Raw genomic sequence first — 11,086 nt, 5'->3', positions numbered from 1 at the left:
CAAGAAAATTGGTCTTTCAAAGTTGTTTTTTTTAAAACAGAAAATGCTAAAAGTATTTTTTCTTAATACAGAACTGATTTATTAAAAAAAACACACATGCAGGATATTGACTGAACTGCAGCTTTAATTGGGAGATACAGGGGCCACAATTCAGGTCATTTAGCTGAAAGAAGGGAAGCCAGTCAGCCGGTAGAGCAGGTCAGTCGGTCAGCCAGTAGAGCAGGTCAGCCGGTCAGCCAGTAGAGCAGGTCAGCTGGTCAGCCAGTAGAGCAGGTCAGCCGGTCAGCCAGTAGAGCAGGTCAGCCGTTCAGCCAGTAGAGCAGGTCAGCCGTTCAGCCTGTAGAGCAGGTCAGCCGGTCAGCCGGTAGAGCAGGTCAGCCGGTCAGCCGGTCAGCCGGTAGAGCAGGTCAGCCGGTAGAGCAGGTCAGCCGGTCAGCTCTGAGATCAGCATTACTTAAATCTCCTAAATGTTGCCCCCTGCATGTAATGCGCAGAACAGCCTGCACTGCATATACTGTACATGAGATTCTTAACCCTTTCTTTCGCTTGACTCTAATCTGAATGATTTGCAAATTGGTTTGTAATTAAAGAGATATTTGTAGCAGAATCCCATGTATGTTCTTTTTACCTTTGTAGATACCGTTTTGTGTAATAAAAGATATGACAGATTGTGTTTTGGCAGAAGTGTATATGTGACCCTATAAACCTTCTTAACACCCGGGCTTGGCAGCGTGACACTAGTGCAGCGTCCTGGGTAAGAATCACTGAGCTGTTAGCAATAGATACAACGGATAGAAAAGACACTACACATAGGTTTGATTAAAGAGAGTATTTTATTTAAATAATTAATCTCTTTGCTGGGAGGGGCCTGCAGCACATTGCAGAGCGATATAGTAACACGCAGAGCAATGCACTGCAGGCCCCTCCGGCAGCGAAGGGGTGAAGACCAATGCAGGGTGTATAAAGATCTCACTGATAATTCATGCACAAAGGGCAGTTTGTTGCTGTGATCCAGAGGAAGGCGAAACATAACCCCTGCTGTGCAATGGGGGGAAAAAATTCCTTCCTGACCCCATTAAATGGCGATCGGGTGGTCCCTGGATCACTGCGCAGTGAGATCAGATGGAGCAGCACAGATCAGCGTTGTTATACACAGGGGCACACTCAGTATATAGAGATGCGGGTGATGGGGCCCTTGGGGCCCTGTGTATAACTCACCTGCTCCCCCATCCCCCTGCATATCTATCCCATTCACCCCTTTTCCTCCCGCATACCTCGCAGGGCCGGCCGTCCATTAGGCAGTCGCCTAGCGCGCAGAGCTCCTAGGGGCGCATTAATAATCATTATTATTTTTTCCTCTTATTATTTCTAATTTATTTATCTTTTTTTTTTGAAAATTATTTTTATTTTTTTTATCCAGTATTTTGGCGCCCTTTTATTTTTATTTTGCATCGCGCTGGGGTGCGGTCGCAGCCCCGATAGCTACGCCACTGTTTATTTTATTATTTTATTTATCTTATTATTTTTTATACAACTGGGGCACAAATTTTAAGTTTCGCCTCGGGCGCATGAAACCCGTGCTCCGGCCCTGCTCCTTGTTCTCTCTCACCCTCTCACGCCCAATATCCCTATCTCCCTCTAGTACCTGCCCCTCCCGCAGCCTTCCTGATCTTATCTGCCTCTCCTGCGGTCAAACCAACTTCTCAGGGCCCCTAGAATACCCCTGTATCTACGCCCTGGCTCCTCTGCTACCTGCTCCTGGCTTCTTCTCCGCCTAAAAAAGGTGAAGCAGCAGATCTGTCTGCACCTCTCGTATTCTCCTACCTGCTCCCGGGGTCTTCTCCTCCGCCTAAAAAAGGTGAAGCAGCAGATCCGTCCACACCTCTCGTATTCTCCTTCGCCATGGCCCACCTCGTCGCCAGACTTGACATCCGCTTCGTCGTCTGCCTCATCGGCCGCCTTGTAGCCCACCTCTTCGCACCACTTGACGCCCGCTTTGTCGTATGCCTCATCGTCCGCCTCGTAGCCCGCCTCGTCGTCTGGTGGCACGAAGGGCTCCACCTTCGTGCGTGTCCTGACCTGCAGGAGACATGAAGTGTTTGTAACCAGGGACAGTGATACTCTGTATCGCAAGAGCTCCTGTGCCACCTATACCCCCTCCCCAATACTACGTTATACCGCCCTCCACGGGGCAAATACCCGTTATACCCACCTCCCCAGGCCCAGTACCCAGTTATACACCCCTCCCCAGGCCCAATACCCTGTTATACACCCCTCCCAAGGCCCAGTACCCTGCTATATGCCCCTCTCCAGGCCCAGTACCCTGTTATACACCCCTCTCCAGGCCCAGTACCCTGTTACACACCCCTCCCCAGGCCCAGTACCCTGTTATACACCCCTCCCCAGGCCCAGTACCCTGTTATACACCCCTCCCCAGGCCCAGTACCCTGTTATATACCCCTCCCCAGGCCCAGTACCCTGTTATACACCCCTCCCCAGGCCCAGTACCCTGTTATACGCCCCTCCCCAGGCCCAGTACCCTGTTATACACCCCTCCCCAGGCCCAGTACCCTGCTATACGCCCCTCCCCAGGCCCAGTACCCGTTATACCCACCTCACCAGGCCCAGTACCCGTTATACCCACCTCACCAGGCCCAGTACCCTGTTATACACCCCTCCCCAGAACTCCGTTATACGTCCCTCCCCAGGATCCTTTACACACACTCCCCAGACGCAGGACCCCCTACGGTGGAGGTGTAATGTCACATGGGTAGTGGAAGGTTTCCCAGAGAAGGTGTCCATGTGTCACAGCTGTTTCATCACCTTGGGTGAGAAGTCTCCCTACTCTCTGCCTTTCCTTTCCCTCTCCTGTCAGTCCCTCTCTCCCCCTTTAATCTTATCTCTTTTATTTATCTCTGTCCCTCCTTATTTTTGTTTCTATGTATTTCTCTCCCCCCCCCCCCCCCCATGTAAGGCCTGGGACATAGAGGGTTCAGCCGCGCTGAGCCGCGCTCCTGCTCTGCCTCGCCTGCTGAAAATGGTGTTTTTTTCTGTCCTTGCAGGCGAGGCAGTGAGCGCGCTCTGGGGGCGGGGTGGAGGCGGAGCAGAGGCAGAGCGGAGGCGTGTCAGGAGGCGGAGCGGGAAGCGGGGCTAGTCCCCGCTCCCATTGGATGGGAGCGGTCACGTGACCGCTTCTTCGCTTCCCCGAGCGGCAAATTTGAAACTTGCCTGTCTCGGCAAAGTTTCTGAGCCTCTGCACGCATGAGCACGCATGCGGAGGGGGAAACTATAGCCGCGCTGATGACAGATGCAGGGGGTTTGGGCATCTGCTCAGTGCGGCTCAGCCCACCTCAGCGAGCTTGAACTTACTAATAGGCCCAGGCCTAATAGGGGCACAAACCTCAGATCTAAGTGTGTGGGGTCCTCTGTGTCTGGAGAGACCCCTAAATGTTCTCTCTTTGTTTGGGGAGACCCCTAAATATTCCCCAGTGTAGCTCGTTTCAAAATAACCCAGAAAAGTAGCCTTGAGCCCTCGGTGACCGGGCGCTATGACCAGAGGGACTAGGCTCTCCCTTACCTGTGAGTGTGGACTACGTCCCCCCTGGCCTCCCCTCCCCCCCCTCTGGCAGTGACGTGACACAGCCGGGGGAAGGGCCAGGGAGGTTAGAATTAGACAGAGGCGCGGGGTCAGTCTACGCCCTGCCATGGGAGTCCCGCCCACCCTGCCCTTTATTGTGAATACTGGTAAATATGTTGGTTGTACGTGTTTAAAAGAAAAAAAAGAATAAACAATGAAAATAAATAACAGAAATAAAATAAAAGGTGGCTGGGAGTGGCGAGTGGGCGCGGCTCATTTACACGTGCGTTCCTGGGCCCATTCTCGCCAGACAGGCGGGGCCCGGCTAGGGGGGAGTTACGGGCCATTGGATCGGGTACCTTTGGCCTTTACCCAATGAGCGAGCACTCTGGCAGGGGGTTGGCACTAATTAGGTTAATTGAAGTTTTACTAAAAAGCAGCGGCCGCCAGACCTCGTGTTTGTGGTTATTTATGTTTTGGTTATGGTGGGGTTTGGGAAGCCAAGGGAAGGGGGGGAAGGAGAGGGGGTCTCACAGTCTCTGAGGTCAAGTTTCTATTTATCAAAAATACATTGAGTTACCTCTGGTTTCCAGGCATGTCCTGGGGGAGTTATCACAGAGACACAGAAACGTCGCTGAGTTTGGGTTAGTAACTCCCTTAACCTCTCAGCAGTTGAATTCCCCCTTGGCGCTAACACGTTAAAAACAAGCGTTGCTATTTCTTTGCATGAAGTTGCAGGTAATTGGAAGAGTTACACAGTGACGGCTATTTCATCACTCGAAACGGTCTTTTCGGTATTGTTCTCGGTCTTATTTCCAGCTTCACATCGGGCATCCATATCCATTCTTCGCCTCTGATCTGTATGCAGGACAATGCTTTAAAGCTGCAGTTCAGTCAATATCCTGCATGTGTGTTTTTTTTAATAAATCAGTTCTGTAGTAAGAAAAAATACTTTCAGCATTTTCTGTTTTTAAAAAAACAACTCTGAAAGACCAATTTTCTTGTATTCTATTTTAACAGCCATTTGCTAAGGCACTGCCCCTTCATGTCCTGTCACAAGCCCTGGCACACCCCTTTGTCAGCCCTGCCCTCCCTCTAGCACATGTCAATGCAGGAGTGCTCATGAATATTCATGAGCTTCCACTGAGAGACAGAAGCAGAAGAAAAACAGATCCCTTCACTAATTATGTCACCAAATTTCGCCTATCAATACATGGAGAACGAATTGACCTGCAGCTATACAGTTCTTTAGGTAATTAGAGATTGCACACATGAAACTATTGAAGTAAAAAAATAAATAAAATAAAAAAAAGACTGAACTGCAGCTTTAATAGGGCCTCTTTGGACTTGAAGATTTTGGTTATTGAGGAGGTGGGGGAACAACTTAGCCACACAAGGAAGGATATACTCAAAGTGGAAATCCTCATTGAACAGTCTAGCCCTGGTACGGACGTTGTACAATCATTGGATAGTCTTAAGACCAAGCTGGAAATTTTTTTAAAGTGATCTTATTCACTTTAAGAAGTTGAAATTCAAAAAAGTTGTTACCCGTGGCTGAAGCAAGACCCCAAACAACGCAAGAACCAAAGAGGGAGAGCACCCCAGGGAGTCCAAGAAGTCCACACCAGTGACTCTGAAGCCCATTCCTCAACAGAACATCAGAGAGGCCAAAGTCCGGCCCCTTTTTTAGGCCAATCCAAGGACAAGGAGAAAGGAAAAGGAAAATTAGACGCGGGGGCCAGGGGAAAGGGAAGATCACCCTATCCCCTACGTACAACGGAGCAGAAATGAGTATGGACACCGTGGTTGTTAATCTGTCTGATTACACTCTTAATCAATGTGAAATGTCTGTTTTAGCTAGGGGGCCCTCATATGTACCTACTACATTGTTTAATGATTTTGATTTGGAGGTTGACCTATTTAAATTCAAACGTGTATTAAACCTTAAATCATTTTTTTCTAACAGGTCTACAGAATCGGTGCATTCCAATATCCAACCAGGGACAGGTAATCCTCCTATGAACAACAAGGGACAGTTAATTTGGCCACTGACCAGCAAGGGACAGATAATTCGGCTTCTTATCAAGGTACCAAAATGTGCAAGCTCAAATCCACTTTTGTCCCGCCATTTAAAAATCAATCAGTCAGCACATATATACGACTGGTTAAGGGGGACATTGCAAGGTACAAAACAAACAAACATAGGGCTACATACAATATGTCTGTTCAGGAAAAGGAAGCATTAAAAATGTTGACTAATAATAATGAGATTATTATTAAGCGTGCGGACAAGGGGGGTGCCCTAGTAGTGCAGAATTACTCAGATTATAAGGCTGAAACCATCAGACAACTGAGTGACATTAACTGCTACATTAAATTGGATAGGGACCCTACCTTTAACTATGCGAGAGAAATTAAGGAAATTATCCAAATGGGGGTTAATAACCGGTGGATAACAGAGCCTGAATCTGAGTTTCTAACTATGTTGCATCCTAAATGCCCTATTTTCTATACCTTGCCCAAAATACACAAGAATTTAAACAATCCCCCGGGGTGGCCTATTATAGCTGCTATTAATTCATTAAATCAACCCCTTGCAAAATTTGTAGACACATTTCTACAACCTATAGCACAGACAGCCAACTCATACATCAAAGACACGTTTGATTTCCTTGACAAATTAAAAAACTCACCTGGTGATGGGACTAATCATATTCTGGTTAGTTTAGATGTGTCTAGCCTTTATACAATAATCCCCCATATTGAAGGTCTTGAGATAATCAAGGCCACCCTCATTCGCCATTATAGTGATACTGCTCCAATTGAATACATTATGCTCATTTTACATTTCATTCTCTATAAAAATTATTTTAGATTTGAGAGTGATTTCTTCCTGCAGATTAAGGGGACAGCAATGGGCAGTAATATGGCCCCTGCTTACGCCAACATATACATGACACATTTCGAAGAGCAGTACATCTACAAATCAGACTTTTTAGTGCATATTAAAAGCTATTACAGATATATTGATGATGTTTTTCATATGGACAGGTACGGAGGATCAGCTGTTATCTTTTTTTGAGTATCTTAATGGTCTCCATTCACCGGTCCTCCTCACTAATACATGGAGTACACAGCAACGCTCTTTTTTAGATGTCCTCATTACACAGACTAATGGGGAGTTACATACTGATCTTTTTAGAAAGGATACAGACAGAAATGCAATTTTAAGGGCAGATAGCCATCATCCTCCTTCTCTTATTGATGCATTACCTTTTTCACAGAAAGTCCAGGTCTGCAAAATCACAAGCAGGAAGGATCATATTGAACCAGCTATTGGAGAACTACGTAGTAGATTCCTGGCTAGGGGATATCTTCCTGCGTATATCCTCCTGCTGTGTTAGACCGGGCACTGGATAAAGAGGTAAGTGCTACCAAAAATAAGAAGGAGGACGGGCTTGTATTTACCACTATATACAGTCAAGCTGGTGGTTTTATTAAATCTACCATTCTTAAACACTGGCATATTCTGCAAAATGATGATATATTATCTGAAAGTTGCTGTGTACCACCAATGGTGGCATTCAAAAGAGGGAGAAATCTGGCGGATAGCCTGATACATGCAGATAATGAGGGTAACTACAGAACTCCTCATTTTCTGGAGGGTGGCAGACCGGGTAACTTTAGATGCATGAGCTGCTCGGTTTGTAACAGGCTGACTACCGGTAGTCAATTCAGTCACCCCCAAAGCGGGAGGATCATAAAAATCAAAAATAGAATCACATGTAGATCTGAATATGTAGTGTACGTAATAAAGTGTCCATGTGGTCTTCTTTATGTGGGTAAGACCATAAGAATGTTAAAAACAAGGTTCATTGAACATAAAAGTGTAATTTGAAAAGGTACGGATCCCTCTATTCTTGTGCAACACTGTGTGGAACACAATCATAATGTTGCCTCTTTACGCATCATGGGTATTGAGACAGTAGCACCTAGACAAGGCACTCTGGATAGGGAGACTTTCTTATTGAGACGTGAAGCATTCTGGATACATGCTTTAAATACCAGCAACGGTATGGGTCTTAATGAGCAACAGAATTTAAAATGCTTCCTTAATAGAAGGTAATTTTTTGTCTTTCTACAGGCATATTTGATCTTGCACCATCCATGGACTCTGCACTTACCAATTGGGAAGATTATCCTTTTTGTGTTTTTCCCCCTTTTTTTTCCCCTCCCTCCCCCTTCCCCTCCCTCCCTCCCCCTTCCCCTCCCTCCTTCCCTCTTCCCCTCCCTCCCTCCCCCTTCCCCTCTCTCCCTCCCTCCCCCTTCCCCTCTCTCCCTCCCTCCCCCTTCCCCTCTCTCCCTCCCCCTTCCCCTCCCTCCCCCTTCCCCCTCCCTTCTACCCCCCCCCCCTGGCTGTGTGTACCCATTTCTGACCTAGGTTTACACACTAGTATATTCTAAATACTGATGTACTGCATATTCTTATGTGGCCTTTCACTGTAACTTTGCAGGATTATACTGATGTCATCAACAGTATACAGTCACATGTTTTTAATAGTATATTGCTGTATTAGTTTTGTGCACATATGCTTTATTAATATTTTGGTGTGTGGTTTATTTACCCTTTCAGGGTGATTTATAGGAGTGTCTCACTCCTCCCTGAGGTGTGGCTGTGGCTGCAGTCCTCCAAGACAGCTCTATGCTGTATTGCCAGGGACTTAGACCTAGATGTCTGACGTCACTAGGGGGCGCCATATGGTAGCTCTGACGTCATCAGGTGGGCGTCAGCATCCTGGTTATGTGGCAGAGCCGGGAGGGGTGAGTATCAGGGGGGTGGTATATATTTTGACTGTTTTCATGTGTTTGGTAGCCTTCACCTTGAGAAAGGCAGTATTTGACTGCCGAAACGTTGGACTTTATGGCATATTAAACCTCCTTTTGAGTAAAACCATGTGCCTGCTTCTTCTTCTTTGTACTGGAACATTTGGGACTACAGGAGCTCCCCAGGACCAGCGCACCGGCAGCTAAGTACCCCACCTCTATTACCATTGATATTGAGTGCGTGTCTCATCCTCTGTCCATCCCCTGACCTCACCAGAGAGACAAGGGGTTAACTGGACTGCGGTCCAGGGATGAGGTTTGCACCTTGTTGTACCTTGAAAATGTATGTTCCCCTGTTCCCATGTTTCATTATAAGCATGTATTTTAATGTTTTAAAGTGCATTTCTGTATCTCCAGTTCTGGAGGTCGCAGAGAGTTCATATTTGGCCAATATGTGGAGTCACTGTAGGCATTAAAAACTGGCAAAGGTCGACCCACTGAGCCCACCAGAATGGAACTTATTAATATGTGTAGATATTAAAGTATATATGTATTTTATTTTGGATCTGTTCTGAAAATGCAGACGGCATTTGCTAGGCTAATAGGTCATGAAGGGCAGACGGCTGAGTAGCCTAAGCACGGTGATCAAAAGTTAACTGCCTTGATTGTTACCCAATGTCTAGGGATTAAGTATTAATCAATCAACAAACTCTGTTACCTGAGGGCATGGGTTAGTCTGTGTCTCCACATTAGAGACTGGATACAGATAATTGTTCACCAATAGGCTGTGTCAATGTTAAGAATAGGGTTGCCCAGGTATATAAACTGTGTCAACCCTACAGTTTTTAGTTGTGCTGGAGTTGTACTTCTGATACCATCTTGAATGTCACTGGATTGCTGGAGTTGTGCTTGTGATTCCATCTTGAATGTCACTGGACTGCTGGAGAATTGCTAGTGGATACTTCTCCATCCCCCAACCCTAAGTAAATGTTACCTTCTTGTCTGTTAATTGTACTATATTGCTGTGTTCACCTTATTTAAGGAATAAATTATATTTTATTATATCTAAGCCTCGTTCAGTTCAACCCAGACATTTGGTGTTCATTATATCTTGTCATAAGCTACCGTGACATATGTCATGATATGTTATGTCATGATATGTCATGATATGTCATGATATGATGTCATGATATGATATTATTATGTCATAGTTACATAGTTACATAGTTACATAGTAGATGAGGTTGAAAAAAGACGTACGTCCATCAAGTTCAACCTATGCTAAATTTAGACAACAAATACTTTATTCTATATCTATACTTACTTATTGATCCAGTGGAAGGCAAACAAAAAACCCCATTAAGGGGAAAAATTAATTCCTTCCTGACACCAAGAATTGGCAATCGGATTAATCCCTGGATCAACATCCTTCCCATGTATACTTATTTGGTATATCCCTGTATACCTTTCCCATCTAAAAAGATGTCCAACCTTTTTTTGAACAAATCTATTGTCTCTGCCATCACAGTCTCCATGGGTAATGAATTCCACATTTTAACTGCCCTTACTGTAAAGAACCCTTTCCTTTGTTGCTGGTGAAATTTCCTTTCCTCCAACCTTAAGGGATGGCCCCGAGTCCTTTGTACTGCCCGTGGGATGAATAGTTCTTTTGAAAGCTCCTTGTATTGTCCCTGAATATATTTGTATATAGTTATCATATCCCCTCTTAGACGCCTCTTTTCTAATGTAAATAAATCCAATATAGCTAGCCTCTCCTCATAAGTTAGAATGTCCATCCTCTTTATTAATTTGGTGGCTCTTCTCTGCACTCTCTCTAGTTCCACAATGTCTTTTCTTAGGATTGGTGCCCAAAATTGTACTCCATATTCAAGGTGTAGTCTTACTAATGCTTTGTAAAGGGGCATAATTATGTCTACTTCCCTTCCATCCATTGCCCGTTTGATGCAAGATAAGATCTTGTTTGCCTTTGCAGCTACTGCATGACATTGGGCACTATTGCTAAGCCTGCTGTCTACAAGCACTCCTAAATCCTTCTCCATCAAGGATTCCCCCAATATATCTCCATTTAATTTGTAAGTTGCCTTTTTATTCTTGCATCCCAAATGCATAACCTTACATTTATCTGTATTAAACCTCATTTGCCATTTACCTGCCCACGTTTCCAGTCTCTCCAAGTCCTTCTGAAGAGAAATTTCATCCTGCTCTGATTCTATTACCTTACACAATCTAGTATCATCAGCAAAGATGGAGACTTTGCTCTCGACCCCAACCTGAAGGTCATTAATAAACAAGTTAAAAAGCAGGGGTCCCAGTACCGATCCTTGAGGTACTCCACTCACGACTTTAGCCCAACCTGAAAAAGTTCCATTTATGACAACCCTCTGTTGTCTGTCCTTTAACCAGTTTTCAATCCAGGTGCATATATTATTACTGAGTCCAATTTTCTTTATTTTGTACACCAACCTCTTGTGTGAAACCGTATCAAAAGCCTTTGCAAAATCTAAGTAGACCACATCAACTGCATTACCCTGGTCTAAATTCCTACTTACCTCCTCAAAGAAACAAATAAGGTTAGTTTGGCAAGATCTATCCTTCATAAATCCATGCTGACTATTACTAATCATTTTGTTTTCCATTAGGTATGCCTGAATATTATCCCGTATT

At 45.2% G+C, this 11,086-nt stretch overlaps 1 long non-coding RNA gene across 3 annotated transcripts in view; it reads left to right on the top strand.

Annotated features, from left to right (window-relative positions):
• Nucleotides 1-7,779, top strand: part of LOC142485876 (uncharacterized) — a 17,553-nt gene extending 9,774 nt beyond the window's left edge. The window contains exons 1-4 of one of the 3 annotated variants that reach the window (XR_012798729.1): nucleotides 5,203-5,368; nucleotides 5,544-5,584; nucleotides 6,862-7,001; nucleotides 7,722-7,779. This is a non-coding gene — a long non-coding RNA (uncharacterized LOC142485876). Of the gene's footprint in view, nucleotides 1-5,202; nucleotides 5,369-5,543; nucleotides 5,665-6,861; nucleotides 7,002-7,721 lie in introns of those variants that run through there. The other 2 variants (XR_012798730.1, XR_012798728.1) reach the window with 2 other exon arrangements.
• The last annotated feature ends 3,307 nt before the right edge of the window (nucleotides 7,780-11,086 follow it).

This window comes from Ascaphus truei, unplaced genomic scaffold (genome assembly GCF_040206685.1).
Source record: "Ascaphus truei isolate aAscTru1 unplaced genomic scaffold, aAscTru1.hap1 HAP1_SCAFFOLD_666, whole genome shotgun sequence".
NCBI classification, from domain to species: Eukaryota; Metazoa; Chordata; class Amphibia; order Anura; family Ascaphidae; genus Ascaphus; species Ascaphus truei.
Note: the sequence above shows the minus strand (reverse complement) of the source record. Positions and strands in the feature narration are given on the sequence as shown.